At 36.8% G+C, this 20,635-nt stretch overlaps 1 protein-coding gene across 2 annotated transcripts in view; it reads left to right on the top strand.

The window, feature by feature from the left end:
• Positions 1 to 20,635, top strand: part of VCAN (versican) — a 136,809-nt gene that overhangs the window by 107,665 nt on the left and 8,509 nt on the right. The gene's annotated exons all lie outside the window — the stretch shown is intronic.

Below are 20,635 nucleotides of genomic sequence, written 5' to 3' on the forward strand. Positions count from 1 at the left end.
TCTTCGTTCCTTCCTTTGTTCCTTCCTTCCTTCTTTCCTTCCTTCCTTCCTCTTTCAGTTGTTAATAGTCTTTTGCTGGAAAAAGTAGTATATACTTTCTATTAGAATGAGTTAACTTAATTGTGTTCTTTGCATCATTCCTGATGTGTATTGGATTTTTTTGGCCCTATTTATTAATGTAGGAGAATTACTCTGACATCCTCTCTGGGAAGTAAGGCAGCACTGTTTTTCTGAGGAAAGTATAATGAGTATCTTTCATATTAACCATGACTTATCTGTGGTATTCACTCTTGCTACAACCTTGTTTATCTCTATGTGCAGCTGTTAGGGATTTATAATTTCAGTAAATTCTTCCAAAGAAATTCCAAATTACATTTCTGATAAGAATGCTGAATGATATATTGTTTGCTATAAATAACTGTGCTTCATTTCCATATTAATTAAATTATATTTGCATGTATTAAACTATATCTGCTAGCATCTGGCCAAGTTATCTAAATGGGTCATAGTCTTCTGTTTTTGATTCCCTTGTTCCTCATTTTTGGTCCTTAAATTAAATTATCATTTACAAATTCTAAAATCTAATAATTGACAGTATTATTCAAATTTCTTAGAGACCATATACTTGTTATTGTTATATTTTTAAGGAACCTTCCAATTATTTTTTTTGAAGGGGTGGAGATCACATCAGGCATTTCACAAAAGAGCACTCATGAATAAAATTAGTTCCAGGCTTGCTCTTGTAATTAATATTAAAATCAGAAAATGCCAACTTTGGGTTATTCTTTCTTAAAGCATTTTCATTTTCTGTTCCTTTTCCTTTTATCCTGTTATTCTTTAACTTGGCCATTAATCCTCAACAGGGAAACTTGGCTAATACTTTATTGTAAACTCTAACAAATAACTTCTACAATGTCTACAATGAATTGTCTTAACTTGTCATCACAGTAATAATGTCTTCAAAGAATTCCACCAAGCTAAATTAGCCAAGTTAAATATGAATTCTTACTGACTAACCTAAACACACTTGACTTATCTTGCTTTTGTTCTATCAGGTGGCTTTTATTTTTTCTCTCTTTTAAACTATTGCTAAATGAATGGCTACTTCAAAGTTTGTCTCTTGTTCCATTTTTCAGTTAAAATTCTTCAGTTTGACTCTTTTGTGATCTTTATCTAAAGAAGAAATTGCCTCCTCTAAAGTCAATGAATTCTTAAAATTTCAATCACATTTATTTCATGATATACATAATTAAAGCCCTATTTAATGAGATAAGAATTGCAATAAGAGCTTAGCTTAGCACAGTGCTTGGTACACAGTAAGCATTATATAAATTCTTATTCCCTGACTCCTCTTCATGGAAGTCATTGTTGATTGCAGAGATTATTTTGTGATAGCTACTATTTACATAGCGCTTTAAGATATGCAAATAAGTATTACCTCACTTTTATCTTTATCTTTATTTTTATAACAACCTTAGATAGTAGGTTCCATTAATATCCCTAATTTACAGATGGGAAAATTGGGGCAGACAAAGTTTAAGTGAATTACTAAGGTCACACAGCTAGGAAGTGTCTGAGAACAGATTTGAACTGTTTTCCCAGCTCCAGGACCAGCACTCTAGTTACTATACCATTGAGCTGGTATTTCCAACCAAATGTTATGTCTTAAAATCCAAAATTATTTAAAAAGTAGAAAGCATGAGTAGATCAAGTTAAAAAATTTAAGAAATAAGAGGTAAGGATTTCTAAAAATCCTAGGTCTGGTTATTACCTGGTACTTTGCATCCTTCTGGGCAGGACTTAACTGAAATGATCCTAAGAAGTTAGTTACTACATTTTTCTTTAAAATAGCTTAAAAGGAAGTTCTTCTTACTCATTTGGTATCATAATAAAGTACTATATGACTCTTTTGAACAAGAAATGTTTCCTAGTAATACTAATGTTAAGTGGGGGGAGGGAGTTACCTAATGGAAAACCTATCATTTGAGTATGCACAGCATTTTGTCTGATGCAATTCCACATTTGGAGGATGAGTAACCCTATTTCTGGAATAATGGAGTAACTAACTCTCTCCTCTGGGCTACTAGGTAGCATAGTGGCTAGAACACTGGTTTGAGAATCAGGAAGACTCATCTTCATGAATTCAAATATAGTCTTAGACAGTAGTTTGTGTGACACTGGGCAAGTCACTTCACCCTCTTTGCCTCAGTTTCCTCATTTGTAAAATAAACTGGAGAAAGAAATAACAAACTACTCCACTATGTTTGCTAAGAAAACCCTAATGGGGTAATGAAGAGTTGGACATGACTGAAATGACTGAACAACAACAAATCTCTACTCAAGAACTTGCCTGGAAGCAAGCTTATCTAGCTTATCACATATGTCTGAGCATCAGTGCTTCCCATATTGCTTCCTGTACTGCATTTATAGTGCATCTTTCTTCATAAGAGCTCAAAGTATTTTCACCCATTTCATTTCATTTATTCTTTTTTTTTGTTTTTGTTTTTGTTTTTTTTCTTTGTGTAGGGCAATGAGGGTTAAGTGACTTGCCCAGGGTCACACAGCTAGTAAGTGTCAAGTGTCTGAGGCCATATTTGAACTCAGGTTCTCCTGAATCCAGGGCCAGTGCTTTATCCATTGCGCCACCTAGCTGCCCCTCATTTCATTTATTCTTACAATATTACTTTTATTTTTTATAATTTTTATTTTGGGTGAGCTAATTGGGGTTAAGTGACTTGTCCAGGGTCACACAGCTAGTAAGTGTCAAGTTTCTGTGGTTGGATTTGAACTCAGGTCCTCCTGAATCCAGGACCTGTGCTTTATCCACTGCGCCACCTAGCTGCCCCTACAATATTACTTTTAACTGGGTAGAGGCCAATTACTATTATCCCCATTTTATAGATAAAGAATCTGAAATACAGAGTTTAAGGGACTTTTCCAGTTTCAGTGGAAGAACTCAGTCTTGAACCATTCACCTTGACTCTGTGTCTAGTGTTTCATATGGCAGTTTTGGATCTCCTTCCCTATCCTGTCATAAGCATAGATAGAAAGGTGTTTTCCGCTATCATCCGTACAATTTTACATCACAAACATGAAGGCAATTATTGGCATTGTTTGGTATACATATGATCATTTTAACCACCATGATAGCAAAAGCAAATAACAAAACAACTCAGTCAGCTATTGAGTCCTCTTGAACCTTACCTCAAATACTTTTCTTCTAACCCTTATTCTCTTTTTGCCTTTGACTTATTGGTAATGCCTCAACTTCCCTTGCTTCTCATTTTTCTTATCTGTAAGACATTACAGTGTCATTCAGATAAAAAAGTAGCATAAAATACATGTAAATGCTTTGCAACAGAAAGTACCAAATTTTTATTATCTCATATGAATATTGATTAACCCTTCCATGGATTCTGTTGCATTGCTTAGGACTTTTTCTTTCTAGTTTAAGGGGGTGATGGTGAGTTGAGACAAGGTGCCAGATGAGGGCTACTTGTTTCTGTCTGATACTTAGCAAAGTTAACATAAGTCCTGGTAGTTTTAAGAGCACATGTATGTTTTGCATCAACTATTAGTACTTGCAATATATGAAAAGAACCACTTTTCTGAGAGTTTGGGAATTTGGTAGAATATCTTTGATAACTAAATGTATTTTTGATTATTTAACTTTTATAAACTTGCTTAGCTCACTGATATTTTTTCAGTTACAAAAGTCATCCTTTGGTCAATTTTATTCCTGAGATCTTTTGTTCATCATGATGGAGGGGTTTTATTGTTGTTGCTTTTTAATCATAAAGAAAATACTGAGATTCCAAAGGTATACACCATTACAAATCAGTCTTAAATGTAAAAATAAGTTTATTTTCAAATTTATTGGAAAGAATGAAAATGTGCTCCTTGAAACAGAATGTTTACGTCTAAAGCTTTTAACACCCTCTCCCACTCCTCTGCCGGAAAAAAGTAGTCATCATGAAAATAATGCCACAGTTTTATCAATAGCTGTCCCAGAGGCACCACTGTTAGAAACCACGTGGACCACATTATCACAGTCTATCCTCAACTTTTATTTCCAGTAGGAAAAAGTAGAAAATAGAAAATGTTAAACTGTAGTTGTCTCTGTGTTTGGGTTACTTGGGTGCAATTTTCTGGGGGGTGTAGGAAACATCTAGCAATTTTATCAAAAACAGGCACATATTCTATTAGCAATTGAACTTTTTAAAAAAATTCTGTCCCAAATGGAGTGAAATAAGGAAAATAGTCATTTCTAAGTGTTTGCAGTTCTTTGTTTTCTTTCTAGATTGTTCAACTATAGGTGGTTTTCATTTTGAACTCCAGTTAAGATACAGCTGTGGGCTGCTGCCTACTTGACAGTCTCAGAATATCATGCGTTTGTTCCCATGATTCTTCTTCTATAGACAGTTAGGCAGGCACCAAAAGTACCAACAGGACCATTTTTTTTAAGTCCACTGAGTGAGTTTGATGGCAGAATCTTGCTAACAATTTTATTCAGATGGATTCTCAAACTCTTTGCTGGTTTTGCTTGTTTGTTTTTTGTTTTTGTTTTTTGCTATGATGAAAGTCTATTCTGCTTAAAGCCATGATAAGGAGAGACCCACAAGTACCAGGGGTCCTCATCATGTTCTTGGATAAGTCAGACCTCCCCAAAAATCTAAGTCACAATCTATGAATAGTTTTCAAAGTCTTTCTTTGGTAATCCCACAGCCAGATGTTGCTGTCATTTTCCCTCTTCTTGATAACTGGTGATTTCAGCAGGACTTGGGGATTTTGCTGTCAGCATTTCTCCTCTCACTCTTTGGTAATGGAAAACTAGTCCATCTTTTTGTCTCATTTCTTTCCTGGTTCTTCATCATTAAATGGGTGTTGCCTCAGACAAGCTGAGACCCAGGAAAGAACTCAGTTTAAAAAGACCAAGGTCTCAAACTGTATCCTGGGCCATCACCAGTTGTCCGCTTATGTCTTGCCACTGGACTCTGATGTCTCTGGAGGAGAGTGTGAGACTACTGACTTAGTGCAGCTCTGTCTCACTTGAATTCAGTTCTCTTGCTAGTCAAGACATCACCCTCATGATGTAATTGGTCCTCTCTGACAATGAAGGGTGAACAACAATCCCACTCTAAGATAATCATAAAGGTTTCTCTCTATTTTTAGTTTTCTTTTTTTTTTAAAAAGAGTTTCATTGAAACTTTAAAAAAATTATCAACCTAATTTCCCAACATCCTAAATTCTCAGTTAATTTCCCAATATCCTAAAAAGAATTCTTCCTTATAACAAAGAAAAACAGTTAAGAAAACGAATCAATAGTCTGGAGAGCACCTACAGTACAACATTTTGTAGCCATAGTCCACCACCTCTCTACCAATAGGAGAGAAACGTTTCATATTTAGTCCTTTGGAAAAATGATTGGTAATTTCAATTGATCTAAATTCTGGTGTCTGGTGTGGTCTTGCTAGGTGGGGCAGTGGATAGAGTGCTGGAGCTGGAAGGATCTGAGTTCACATTCTGCCTCAAAGATGTGCTAGTTATGTGACCCTAGGCAAGGCACTTAAACTCTGTGTATTTTCAGTTTCCTCACTTATAAAATGGAAATAACAGCACTTGTCTCCCAAAGTTGTTGTGAGGATAAAGTGAGATAGTACACGTAAAGTAGTGTTGTTGTTTAGTCATTTGGGGTTTTCTTGGCAAAGATACTGGAGCAATTTGCCATTCCCTTCTCTAGCTATCTTTTCACATGAGGAAACCAAGGCAAACAGGATTAAGTGATTTGGCCATCATCACACCGCTACTAAGTATCTGAGGCCCAGCATCCTGTCTACTGCACCACCTAGCTGCCCATGTAAAGTGCTTTGCAAATCTTAAAGCACTATATAAATGCTAGTTATAATTGTAAATTGTTATTATTATTTTATTGTTCTCCTGGTTTGGCTTTTTTTCACTCTATATTTGTTCACACTGCCTTCCCATGTTTCTCTAAAATCTTTATACCTATTCTTTATGGCACAATCACAAAACTTTAGGGAGATCAGAAGTGGGTCAGGAACCTTCCCTATAGAAGGACTGGGACTCAATAATTTAATTGAAAGCCTAAGCTTACTTTTTTTTTTTTTTGCAGGACAATGAGGGTCAAGCGGCTTGCCCAGGGCCACACAGCCAGCAAGTGTCAAGTGTCCGAGGCTGTACCTGAACTCAGGTCCTCCTGAATCCAAGACCAGTGCTTTATCTACTGCACCACCTCGCTGCCCCTAAGTTTATTTTTAAAATTTACAGAGGCTTATTAGAAGGATTGGTGTAGGGGGCAGCTAGGTGGATAAAGCACCAGCCTTGGATTCAGGAGGACCTGAGTTCAAATCCAGCCTCAGACACTTGACGCTTACTAGCTGTGTGACCCATAGCAAGTCATTTACCCCTCATTGCCCACCCTCCCCCCAAAAGGCTTGGTGTATTGGACAAATAAAGAATTTTCTCCTTAACTGATTTTTTTCCTACTTCAACAATAACTGTTAATAATAGCTCCCTTAACTGTCTAAGAATGTGGTGTGGTCCCTCTGCTAGGCAGTTATTTCACATGCTTTATATCATAGTTACCTCAAGATAGACAAGCCTATATTTCTTTTCTGATGGACCACACGCTGCTCCTAGTTTCTTATTTTTTTAATAAACATTTTAATTTAAAATTTTGAGTTCCAAATTCTATCCCTTCTTACCTCCCTCCCTTCTCTCTGAGTTGGTAAGCAATCAGATATAGGTTATACATGTGCAAATATGTAAAACATTACCATATTAGTCATATTGTATAAGAAAACTTGAAAAAAAGAATGTTAAAAACAGTATGCTTCAGTCTGTATGCAATAAATACCAGTTCTTTCTCTGGAGGTGGATAGTATGCTTCATCATTAGTCCTTTGGGATTGTCTTCTATCATCATATTGCTGATAATAGTTAAGCCATTTACAGTTCTTCATTGAATAATATTTCTGAAATTGTGAATAACGTTCTCCTTGTTCTACTCACTTCACTATACATCATGTCATGTAAGTCTTTCCAGGACTTTCTGAAATCATCCTTCTTGTCATTTCTTAAAGCACAATGATAAACAAGCTGTGGTATATGCTTGTAATGGGATATCATTGTGCTTTTTCTCTTTTTTTGGTATCTCTTTGGGATAAAAAAAAACCTCTCCTAGTTTCTTATAATAAAAAAAAGCAAAAAATTTCTCTACTCTTAGAAATATGTCAATTTATGAAGTCAGTACTAGGAAAGGCACTGAAATATAATCCAAAGACCTGGGTTCAAATGTCAGTATTGGTACTGACTAGTTATGTGACTATGGACAACAAGTGTCTTTACCTCTCTGAACCTCAATATTCTCATTGGTAAAATTCAGATAATATCATTTGTATCAATGACCATGTTTTTTTGTGAGTAAAATACTTCTTGCAACTTAAAGCTTTGTATAAAACTGAGCAATTACTGCTTCTCTTCCTCTTCTTCCTCCTCTACTATTACTACTCTACTACTATTCCTCTTCTATTCTTCCTCTAGTCTTATTTCTACTCCTACTCTACTCTTCTTCCTTTAACTACTACTTACTCTACTCCTACTCTTTTCTTCATCCTCTTAATACTATTTACTCCTACTCTACTCTTCTTCCACTTACTACTACTTATTCTACTCCTACTCCTATTTCTGCTATTCTACTCCTACTACTTTACTCCCACTTCTCCTCTACTACTACTACTACTACTACTACTACTACTACTACTACTACTACTACTACTACTACTACTACTACTATTCTTACTGTTAGTAGACTTAAAGTGCTAGAAATCAGCATCAATGAACATCTTTCTTTGTAAAGCTAATGGAGTCCTGTTTCTGTTACTTTATAGCAATCATGTAGCTAAGTAATGACCAAGTCACACAGCCCTGTAGTTAAAGTAACATTCTTGGAAGATGACAGGAGTTTTATTCTTCAGTAAAATTATTTGGCATTTGCAAGTGTATACAAATCAAAGTCATAGAAATGCTTTCTTTGCTCAGCGTCTGGTAGGCATATGGGGAAACAGGATAGCTGGACTATCTGCTGTCACCCAGAGACTCCCTTTATTGTTCCTGAGATAAACTGTTTTTTGTTTTTTTTTTTTTTGCCAAAGAAAGTTTAGTGAGAAAAAACAGCTTTATTAGAAGCAGTGAAGACATAATCTATTACAGGATGAAGATAGTAGAAAGGGAAGGAATGAAATACCCTAACCATAAGCCTTTATTCTTCATTCCAGAATGTATTATCATTCCCTTTCTATAAAAACAAAGGTTCTTTGAGGCCTCACCCCTTCCCTTCACAATCTCTTGTCTTAAATAATCACTGTTTAAATATATCTAATAAAACAAATGAAAGCAGTATTCATTCTAGTTTTTGATATTAAGTTGTGGGATATTTTAAATTTGAGTCAAGTTTCTAGGGTAGGCTACTGTTATTAATTTTTTTAAAAAGATTGGGTCTCACCATCTCACCTAGGCTAACAGTGCAGGATTCAGTCATATGCCCATTCCTAGCTTAGAAACTTTTATCTACTGTTTTCCATGAAGGCCAGATTGACCCTCCTTAGGAGACCCAATGACCTCTCACTTTGGAGGGCTAACCATATTAACATCAAATTTAGTGTGGACATGCAGCTTAACCAAAAACAGTAAAATACTCAAAGAGATGGGCCAGTCTTAGCCTCCTCAGTAGCTGGGATTACAGGCATGGGTCACCACACCCATCAGCTTCTGTTATTTTGAAAGAATGATGTAATTTCAAATTATCTGGCAAAAAAATTGATGTTCAGAGTTTGGCAATTTCCCTATTACACTTTACATAAAAATTCCCAATATTTACAGTCAGTTGATGCAGACTCTGTTATATGCTGCACCATGTGGTTCCAGTCCTCCTCAAGCTCTGTTCTAGTCTCTGTAAATTAATTTCACTGCAAATGAAGACTAGATCTTATGATCTAATAGTCATACTAAAGGAGAATTGACATTTAACAAGAATTTGAAAAAATATAATGATAGAGTTCTTGGTGATTCCTTTACAATAAAATTCAATGTAATGAAAAACATTTTTTGAGTTGGAAGAGATCATATATGTAATCTAGAATGATTCCTTCACTTTGTAAATGAGGAAATTGAGGCTCAGAAAGGTAAACTAGCCTGGCCTGGGGTACAGGAAGCACCAGGGTCAGGACTTGAACCTAGGTTTTCCATTCTATACTGAGGTCAATCACACTGTAGTGTGAAGAATGAGTTCATGCATACATGACTATATACCTTCATGTGGATATACATGTGCCTGTATACATAGATACAAATTTATACACACACACACACACACACATATATCTTTATATAGGTGTTATAGATGTTATCTAACATCTATTATATATATATATATAAGATATATATGTATGCATGTTTATATACCTCTTTTTTCTCTCTCCTTCTCCCTGTCTCTTTCACCCTCCTTCCCTGTGCTGCCTTCTCTCTCTCTCTCTCTCTCTCTCTCTCTCTCTCTCTCTCTCTCTCTCTCTCTCTCTCTCTCTCTCCCTCTCTCTCTCTCCCTCTCCCTCTCTCTTCCACCCTCCCCCTTTCTCTCTCTCTCTCCCCCCTTCTTCTTCTTCTTCTTCTTCTTCTTCTTCTTCTTCTTCTTCTTCTTCTTCTTCTCCTTCTTCTTCTTCTTCTTCTTCTTCTTTTTTTGCGGGGCATTGGGGGTTAAGTGACTTGCCCAGGGTCACATAGCTAGTAACTGTCAAGTGTCTGAGGCCGGATTTGAACTCAGGTACTCCTGAATCCAGGGCCAGTGCTTTATCCACTGTGCCACCTAGCTGCCCCCCTTTTTTGTCCCCCCTTCTTCTTTCTCCTTCCCCTTCTCTCTCTCTATATTCAAAGATATTGCAGGGGTTGTCTAACAAATTTCTAAAAAAAAGGCACAACAAATGATCCTCTATCCCTAAATGTTCCAAGTATGATTTTATAAGGAGATGTATCTGGAAGCACCTTTTATTATATGTTGGGCTGTGACAAGTAGGGCCACTGCTAAGAACTAATCTAGGAAAGGGGCATTGTATAATTGAGATACTCTTTAAAAATAATCTTGAACCAGCTGTGGGTACCACAGTGGCTTTCCAAGACTGATCTATGGACTTTGAATTGTCACAGGATTGAAATACTGCAATTAGTTTGGTGTAAAGCACAACCATGGGAAAGGCCAGAAAATGTGGTGTTGCTCTTGGCAGTTTTTCATTGTATTTGGCCTGCTAGCGTTTCACCATCCTGACTTGTGCAAACAAGCACAGCAGTAAAAGGGTCCGCTGGAACCCTTCATGTTATAGATTAAGTGCATAGAGCTACTTCGGGCTGTGCCTGAGGCCTCCATCTCACTGTGGGAGTTATTCATATCCTTTGGAAAATGCTGTTGATAATTAGTGCTTTGTATGGCAGTGAGCTCACTCTATTACACAAGATTAGTGCTGTACTAAAGAGCTGGCTAGTGTCTGTGGCCAGATTGTCTGTCCTGCATAGGGGGCTGCCAGCTAGGAAAATAATGGCATATTGCCACTTTAACAACTGTCAGGAGACCCCAAGATAGTTTTTCTTCCTTTCAGCTTGGAGCTGTTATGTTTCATGTTTGTAATACTGGACTTTGGGTTGCTAGTGTTAGGTGCTGACCTCCAAACAAAAGTTTCTTTCTCCTTTCAAATAAAGTGCTCTCTTTTTCCCTTCGGTTGTTAGTGAATCAGAGTGTTTAACTAAAAGACAACAGAAAAACTATAACCTCCCTTACAGAAAAAATAATAATCTTTTTCAATGAACACAGGGATCAGAAGAGACTATAGCTGCCTCATGGGGAGGCCAGTTGTCTGTGCAAGTTAAATAAAACAAATGAAAAAGTACCATAGGCAGACTGCAAACAACATGCCTATTGTGCAATAGTTATAGCCCTCTTGGGAAAAAGGGATTTCAAACTCACCAAATATTTTGATTTCAGCAATAAGTAGTCATTATAACCCCCTTGAAGATAACCATTTGACCTGTATTACATTCAGAATGCTGGAGGTAGCCCAGAGTCATTATTCAAACTACCTTGTTTAATGATAGAGGTATAGTCATATCACAGGATATTTCAAGCTAGAAAGAAGTGTTCTTAGAAAAAAGAAACCTATTCTGCTTACATTTTACTTTTCCATTGTGGAAACTGTCTCATTACTTTGGGGTTCTATTCTGTTTGGATTTAGACTCAAGCACCCATCACATAAAAATGGCAAAATTGGTAGTAGATGATAGCACTCAAAGCTGTGATTTTGAAATTGAGGGTTCCTGTCTTTTACTTATGCATCATTTTGAATAGTTTCTTGGCCAAACTGATCGAGATTTACATAAAAATAAACTAGCTGCAACTTAGAGTTAAGAATATAGCCTTACTTCCAAAACTATCTCAATTGAAAAGAAACATGTTTGACTTTTTAACAAGATGGAAATAAGGAAGTAAGTTGTTGAGGAAATTCAATCACATTTTAATCAGAAATAGAGGAGAATCGCACCATGATTCCATGGACTAAACTTCATGTGACCAAAAATTTTGCTAAATTGTTTTGCTACAATCCATCAGTTATTTGCAGTGTTTAATTGGTATATCCAGAGACTCACTCTTAAAACTTCCTCACACCAGTCACCAATTGATGGCTACATGCTAGAGGCAATATGGAAATATTTTGTTCATACACTTTGATTGTGGGCATCAGTCAATATCTTAATATTTTTTTCTTTGTACTACTTTGTAACTAACAAGGTGATCAAGAAGCTGGGTGGCAGCTTGATGCTAATGATGGATAGACATCACCACCTAGTGGCCATATTACAGTTTACCATGCCTACAAATTTCAACTGCTTTTTATTATACCACCTTTTTGCCGCCTGATTGTGTCTGGTTCATATTGTTCTGGAGAGATTTCTCATGAGTTAAGCTGCTTTTGTGAGATCTCAATGTGGATTCTCTGCATCATTATAAACCTAACCATGCAGTATGAAGGCAGAAGATTTATCAAATATGTGTTGAAACCAACAAGTGTTGTCAATTGTTTGACAAAACCTCATCAACTGAGGAAAATTTAAGCGATAGCTTTCTTTTCCCTTGAACTCAGACACTGTAATGGGATACAGTGAAAAGTTTTTCTTGGCTAGATTCCTTGACAGGCTCTAAACTAGGTGAGCCTGCAGGGCTTGGTGGTTTCATTGTGAAGGTTGTTCTGAGTGTTATAAACGAGCAAATCTGTGGTGTGGTGGGAGAAATAAGGGAAGGCATCAGTAACTGGCCCATTTGATTCAAAAGAAAACAACAAATAAAATTTAAAATATGGCTCAGAACTTTACCTAACTGTAATAAAGGCTAGGATTGCCAGGAACTTTGCAGATATCATCTCATTTGATCCTCTAACAACCCTAAGAGGTAGAGTCTTGAATTATCCTGATTTTAGAGGTGTAGAAACTGATCCTATCTAGGAGAGGTTAAGTGACTTGCCTAGGGTCACACAGATTTTTAGTGAAAAGTATTGCTGACTCCAAATCCAAGGTCCCATCCACTTTACCACCACTTAACTGACTATATATTATTAATAATGTATCCAGCATGCTTATTTCATTAGACACATGTAGTAATTACCTCTATGATATCAGAGCAGTCACATCAGAGCCTCAGTTTCCTCATCTGTAAAATTAGCTTCTTGTTCTAGATTGTTTCTGTAGCCCCTTCCAGTTCTAGATTTATGCACTTCTGCTGATTCTAGTTATCAGTATAACATACGAATATGCTACCATTTGTAATGATTAACTAATGAAATCTTTTCTCAGTTCTAAAATACATGGTGCTTATCGAGCCATTCAAAGAAAATGCCATGGTTATTCATGATATAACCTGCACCTAGAGCTTTCTTTAAAAAACAAAACAAAAAACTCAGAAAAGATTAGTTTGCTGAAATTGAAATGTCTCTCTCATTTCAATACTTTTAGATTACTTTACATGAAGAGCACAGATCCATCAAGTGCCAGTATTGGTGGTCTTATATTCCCAAACAATCTAGCATTTTTTCTTGTATTCAGTATTTTTTCTTTTGAAGTAATCAATTGTTTGTGGAAATTCATTTAGCCTGCTCACCCTCAGAAATATTTTATACCACTGGTGAACCCTTTTTATTGAACCTCCAAACATGTTTATTTAACTGATCTGGTACCAATTCCATTCCTTTACAATACTTTGAAGAAAGTAATAAGGGTGTGCTAGACTTCTTCTTAAGGAATTTCCCCTCTCTCTAAATTAGGGTGAATATCAAGGGTTCTATAGATCTCTAAGTTTAACATCCCTATCCATATCTCATCCTTATCTCTATCCATTTCTTTCTAGAGATACAGACTGTCAACAAGCTTTTATTAAGCACCCTTTATCTTCCAGTTGTTGTTCAGTTATTTTCAGTGGTGTTCGACTCTCTGTGACCTCATTTGGGGCTTTCTTGGCAAAGATATTAGAGTGGCTTGCCATTTCCATCTCCAACTATGTGCCAGACACTGTGCTAAATTTCGGGGATATAAAGTGTGTGTGTGTGTGTGTGTGGGGGGGGGACTGTCCCTGTTATCAAGGAGGCTCAGAATTGAACAGACATAGATATTTGTTGTTCAGTCGTTTCAGTCATTTCTGACTCTTTGTAATCCTATTTGGAGTTTTCTTGGCAAAGATGCTAGAGTAGTTTTGCCATTTACTTCTCCAGCTCATTTCACAGATGAGGAAACTGAGGCAAACAGGGTGAAGTGACTTGCCCAAGGTTATACAGCTAGGAAGTATCTGAGGCCAGATTTAAACACAAGAACATGAGTCTTTCTGATTCCAGGCCTATAACTCTATCCACCGTGCCACCTGGTTGCCCAAGATATAGATATAGAACTGTGTGTGTATGTATACATACATACATGCATGCATATATACATATCTTTGTATAAACATATATGAATCTGTCTCTCTATATTCGTATCTATTAGTGTGTACCTGTGTGTATGTATGTATGTGTGTGTATATGGACATACATTCATACACACATATATATATATGTATGTACATATATTCTGCTTAATTCAATTCAGCAAATAGTTATTAAATACCTACTATGTACAAGGTATGCAATGGAGCATGTAATGGTATCCATAAAATGTCAAGAGATATACAGAAGGGCTAAGAACATTTTGGGTGGGTCCCTCATAGAGAATGTTTAGGAGGATATGATTAAGAGCTGTATCAGATGAGGGAGTAAAGATGGGTTAGGACCCACATCACTGGCAAAAGTAGCTATATTGGTGAGACAGATAGATCAAAGTAATGAAAAATGTGGGAAGTGCTTTTTAACATGAAGTTCTCAAGTTGTCTGATAAGGTTCTAAAAGACAATGTCTCTGAGTAGTAGCCTTCTTCATTTGGATTCTACCTGCTTCAGACACTGCCTCCTATGAAGAGCTATTTCCCACATTTTTGTCTTTTAGTCATTTTTCTGTCATGTTTGCTTCTTTGGGACCTCTTTTTGGGGTTTTCTTGGCAAAGATACTAGAGTAGTTTGCCATTTCCTTCTTTAGCTCATTTTATCAATGAGGAAACTAAGGCAAATAGGATTAAGTGACTTGATCAGGGTCACACAAATAGTAAGTGTCTGAATATAGATTTAAACGCATGAAGATGAGTCTTCCTGACTCGAGGCCCAGCACTCTATCCACTACACCACCTGGATGCCCCATTCCCCACATACTTGCATTATATGAGAGATTCTCTGAGGAAGTGGGTATCCACAATGACTTGCATTTAGAAAGGCAACAAAGGAATATCATTTTCTACAGTCTTTCATTAACAGAAAATCTTGATGCTTGTCCTAAATTACCTTCTTTCATTAAGTTTTTAAATAAGAAAATTAAGGCTGGTTACTAATCTGATGGAGAACTTCTTTGTCTTAATAATAGAGTCATAGGCCTTTGCATGATGAAAAGGTCACCTGATTAAATTTGTTTTCAACCTTAGTTTGTTTTGTTGAGGTTCATCCCACAAGTTGTCTTTTGGCTAGGTTGGAATTTTAAAATCCTGGTTATTTATGGCAACAATCCACTCATTGTGTAATTCAGTGATAAAAGAATGATTAGTATCTCTGAACTACAACAGATATCAGGAAGGCTGAGCAAGCACAAATTCACCTTGATAGAATACAAACACAGTCTGGCTTTAATGAGTTATTCATTACCTTGAGGAGCAGAGTTCACATACTGATTGAATGGAGATATTCCTAAGGAGGTAGAGAGGATAGAAATGTTTGTGATTCCAGAGGGTTCTTCTGAGTGAGAAGAATTGGCTATCATCTCTCTTATGATGGGTATATTTTTTCTTGGCATTAGATCTCCTTTCTCAGAGAAGTAACCCTTGATCAATGTTATTGAAGACAAAAATGCTTTCTGCTGTGGATGGACCCTCTTGATTATTGTTGCCTTTTCCATTAATGGGAAACTCAAGTGTATTGTTTTGTTTTCTTTGAAGCAAAGAACAAGTCCTGTGGACAAGAGAGCATAAACATTTGTCAATTTTAAGACTAGCTTTGATGATAGCTAGTTTGAGTCTGGTTTGAGTTTTTCAGAATAAGAATCAGTAATAATTTCCCTGGTTTATAGAGACAGAGAGAATTCACATGAAGATATAACTATATAGCAGAGCTATTGGATTTGGGCCAGTATTGCTTGGATCCCTTTATGTATTTGGCAACCAATATTTTTGGATGGACATGGTGAGGGAGTAGAGTTGTGGTAATGAATAATGACTGAAACCAATTTAGCTGAAATAATCGTCTTTGGGGATACAGTATATTTTTGCAGAGAGGTACAACGATGTAGTTGATAGAGGGCTAAATTTGAAGTTAGGGAGAGCTGGGTTCAAGTCCTAGTTCTTATATACACTAGCTGTAGGATTATAGGCAAATCATTTAACATCTTAGTGCCCCAGGCAATTCTCTAAGGCTGTAAACTACAGATAAGTCAGAATAGAGAAAATTCCCTTATACTGATAAAGTCATACTCCTAGAAAAGAAGCAAAATAGTTTTACCTAAATTAAATTCAGTTCAGCAAACATTTATAACTTACTGTGTGCAGACCACTGTGCTAGGCACTAGAGGAGACACAAAATTTAGATAAGACATAGTTCTTTTCCTCATGGAAATTGTAGTCTAATGGAGTAGGTGGGTGGGGGAATGAGACCTAGACATAATTTTAGTGCACAGTCATACATGATATGCATATTATAGAAATTTAAAAAAATAAATGACACCTGAGGTCTGAGGGAAAAGTTGTGACTCACCAGGGTAGATGAGAGATAAGGGAAAGCTTTGTGAAGGAGGTGTTATGTGAGTTGGACTTACAAGAATGGATGAGCGTTCAATGGGGAAAAGAAAAGGGAAAGATGTATCAATTAATCAAGAATAATCTGTTAAGCTCTTACTATGTTCCAGGAACTATCATAAATGCCAGGGACACAAAGAATAATAAATAAAAAAGCTTCTGCCCTCAAGAATCTTATATTCTAAGAGGGGAGACAATATGTACCTATATAGGTATATAGAGATAGATAGATAGATAGATAGATAGATAGATAGATGGTAGATAATAAAGAGATTTGATTATCTAGGTAGATGATTAGCTAGCTAGCTAAACAGATGAAGCAGATGCAAGTTATCTTTATAGAAGGCCCTAGCAGGTAGGTAGACCAGGAAAATCATCCTGTAGAAGATGGTACTTAAAAGTTTTGAAGGACCCCAGAGGTTTTAAAATGTGGAGGTGGGAAGGGAGAACATTCTAGGCATGGGAGAAAGTTGGTACAAAATCATGGACACCAAGACCTCTTTATAAAGAGATGTTGGTTATAACCAAGCATAGGGAACAATAAAGGAAATTAAACTGGGTATAATTTTAAAAGCATTTCTAAAGTGCCGTTTACATGTAAGACACTGCTGGATCAGCTGCTTGGGGTACACAAGCAAGAACAAAAAAACAAACTAACAAAAAACACCAGTAAAAAACCGTTCATGACTTCCAGGAGACAGCCTTCTATGGAGGGAACATGACATAAGTAAATAAAACATGTGGTAGAGGGTAAAGTATGCAAAGGAGAAAATCAGCAAAGTTCTAGGACTATTTGAAGGGGAAGATGGCACTAATAGGTACTGTGGATAGTTTCACCGAGAATGTTGGTGCCTAACCGAAGTTGGGGATGAATCCATGGGCATGGGGAGGGAATGACTTCCAGCATGTAAAATGACCTGTGAAAGCTATAGATGGCATAAGGAACAAGGGAAGGGGCAGTGGCTTGGCTGGAATGGAGAAAAGTAATGAGAGGTAAAGTGGGAAAGGTCAGCAGAAGTCCTGAAATGCTAGGCTGAGGAGGTTTTAGGTTATCCTAGAGGCAATAGGGAACCACTGAAGTTCTTTTGAGTCGGGAAAAGACGTGGTCAGACTTATGCCTTATTTCCAGGCATGAAAGTGAGAAAGCACAGAGAGTTTTCAGGAGGATAGTATTTAGTTTTGTTTGGCTGCAAGATAAAGAAAGTAGAAGTGAGAAAAGGCAGAAAAAGGGGAGTTATGTCAGATTGTGGAAGTCTTAGGAAGCCAGACAAAGGACTAATGAATGGCTGAAGTTTTTAAGCAGAAAGAAATAACCCAATCAATGAATAAGGAAGATTAGTTCAGTGATATATAAGATTAATGATCATAAAGTAAAATAAACTTTGTTAGGTAACAATCAGCAGTTTCAAAAACATTTTACATTTACACACACACAAGTCAGTTCTTGATATCCTGCATGTGGATTATTTTGTCTGATTTTTTGGTACCAAATTTCAAATCTAAATTTGATTTTCTCCTATAACACATTTTGGGGCTACTCCCCCATCTAAAGAATGGATGGGACTGAAATTATTTATGCTTACATTGTATTTATGTTGATTTTGGATTAAAGGAACCAGTCTTTCCTCCATCCCTGACAAAATAGATAACAGAGAATTAACTGTATTTTTTTAGGTTTCATTTTGTGCATATAATTATAAATTTAATTTTCGTTTTCCCTTTGGGAAAAGGAGAAGCTGAGGGTCTTATATATAGCCTAGGCATGGGCAGCAAGCACCTGGTTAAACAAAAGGAATGAACATTGCTACTTTATCAGGGCTCTACCATTCCCAACATATACTCTGTATAAATGCTTTGAAATTATTGTGAACATATCCATGTAGCCTGAGAAGAGGTAGTGGATCCATAGATCACCACCTGGAGAGACCTTTTGGCTCTGTTCCCATGGGAATAGAGATGCTTCTGGGAGATCTGCTGATTCTCTCTATCTAGTCAATAATTTCTCTTCCAAGGGAAGAGACAAATATAACAAGATGGTGGAGTTCTGGTCTACTCTTTGTCCAATAAACACATGTTCCCTGAAACAAAGGGGAAAGATAATGTAACTTGTAGATCACGATTTAGTCTGTCATATCTATTGGCCCAGACAGTGATCATAGGCTTTGTCCTCACACAAACTCAGTGACATAGGTAGTACAGATCGATCCCTAGTTTCTGATGTAATTAATTTTATTCCAGTACAAGATGATAACCCTTCCATAATCAGGTAGATGGTTTAATGCCATGGCCAAAGACTGCCTATACCCTTCCCTGTGAGAAACTTCTCTCATCTTCAGATACCATCCCATCCTAGCTCTCTTAATTTGGAAGGATCTGCCAGAGATTCTATAATGCCAGCAATTTTTAGAACCCAAGGCCACTAGCATAGCATCTGGGCAGGATTTTAGTAGTGGATTCACTTTAATCATAAAAATAGATTCTGTGATTCTAAGTCACATATTAGCTTTTTTAAAAATATGCTTATTCTCCTCCCAAGTAACATTTATTAGACTGTAATGACTGCAGAAGATCTGGTGGAGACAAAGGCAGCTGTTTGCTTAGAAAGGCAGAAATTCCAAGGCTCCAAGCTTGGCAGTGCTGTGGAGACAATGCAAATCAACCTCACCAAGATAAATCCATGCAGTGATGCTGCTATCTGATAGGAGACAACAACAGTGTGACATGCCTGTGGAGATCAGACATTCTTGTAAAAACCACAGAGCTGAGATTGGGTCTTGCACCACTAGGCCACAGTTCTGTCGAATAACAACCCAGAACACAAGTTTTAAATCAGTTTTCAGTGCCAAGAACAACTCCCACCAAAGACTATTAAACCTTTAGCCAAAAGCCTGAACTGGGCCTGCTTTATTCTTGAAAATCAAGGAAATGGAGGAATGACATAGTGAACTTCATTTCAGCATGAAAATGAGCTCTTGATGGTTCAAGATTGTTAGGAAATTTATGCTGCCCCAAACACTAGAGTTAATTGAATTTGATAACTAGATGCTACATCTACTGAATGCATGTTCTAAGAAAAGGTCATAAGGGAAATGTATATGTAGACTTCCTAATAGTTTCATCGATTGTCAGGGAAGAAAAACCTAAGATTTTGTGGTTCATTTCTTCTAAAATGTGTATACAAAGGTCACCAGGAGGTAGTTTTATGGTGACAGAGTAATGTTCAACTTAAAAGGTTATTTACTAGTCTGCAATAGGCTCTGAGTTTTCAAATAAAATATAAGTACTGTGGGAATGAGAAATCTTTGACCAGAGAATGGATTAATTATGGGTTTTACACTGAGTCTTTATATAAACTCTTTCTCATTTGGTCTTTATTTTTATATTGCTCTAAGTTCTTTTGCTAATGATAAGTTGGTGACATACCAAAAAATGGTTATATATAGTTTTTCCCACCTTTAAAAAATTTTATTGCTGTTTTTCTCAACTTTTTTAAAAGGGGTAAAACTAAAAGCAAAGGCTAAGGGTTGGGGTTGGAATTGAGGGAAGAAGGGTTAACAGAGCAAAAGAAAATAGTTGGGATTAAAAGGTAGCAAAGGGTAGTGCAAATGTTGGTTTCTGCTGAGTGAAGAGATGATGATCAGAGACTACTTCCTCTCAGTTCTTCCCTTGTGGCAGCCTGGGAGGTAAGGTTGGGGTTCCATAACATCTGTCATTACAAGAAGTGGGAGGGAGGGGACAAAAGAGTTCTATCATAGTACAATTCACCTAACTATTCTGGTAGTGTCATAATGCTCAGTTAAATATTCCGAGGCCTTGGGGAAGTGGGGAGGATGGAGTGGAAGAAGCACTACCTACAGAGGGAAACAAGACCCTTATTCTTCCTGGCATATTTGCCAAAACCTGTTCTTCTAAAGAGATTCCTTTCTTGCTTCTGGCCATTTATATAATCTTTTAAAGACTGTCTTGACAATTGTCTCTGGCTTAAGTGTATGATTTTAGTGAAGTACTTTTGCTGCATTAAAAAAAAAGAAGAGAGGAGAGAAATGAGAGGAAAGAAGAAGAGAGTAGAGGAGAAAGACAGATAGAAAGACAGTCTTTAGGGAGTCAGCGGCAGGGGCTGAGTTACTGAGTACCTTAACTTCCTTATTCCTCTAAGAGGAATCTATTAGCAT

The sequence above is a fragment of the Dromiciops gliroides genome, chromosome 1 (genome assembly GCF_019393635.1).
Source record: "Dromiciops gliroides isolate mDroGli1 chromosome 1, mDroGli1.pri, whole genome shotgun sequence".
Classification (NCBI taxonomy): domain Eukaryota; kingdom Metazoa; phylum Chordata; class Mammalia; order Microbiotheria; family Microbiotheriidae; genus Dromiciops; species Dromiciops gliroides.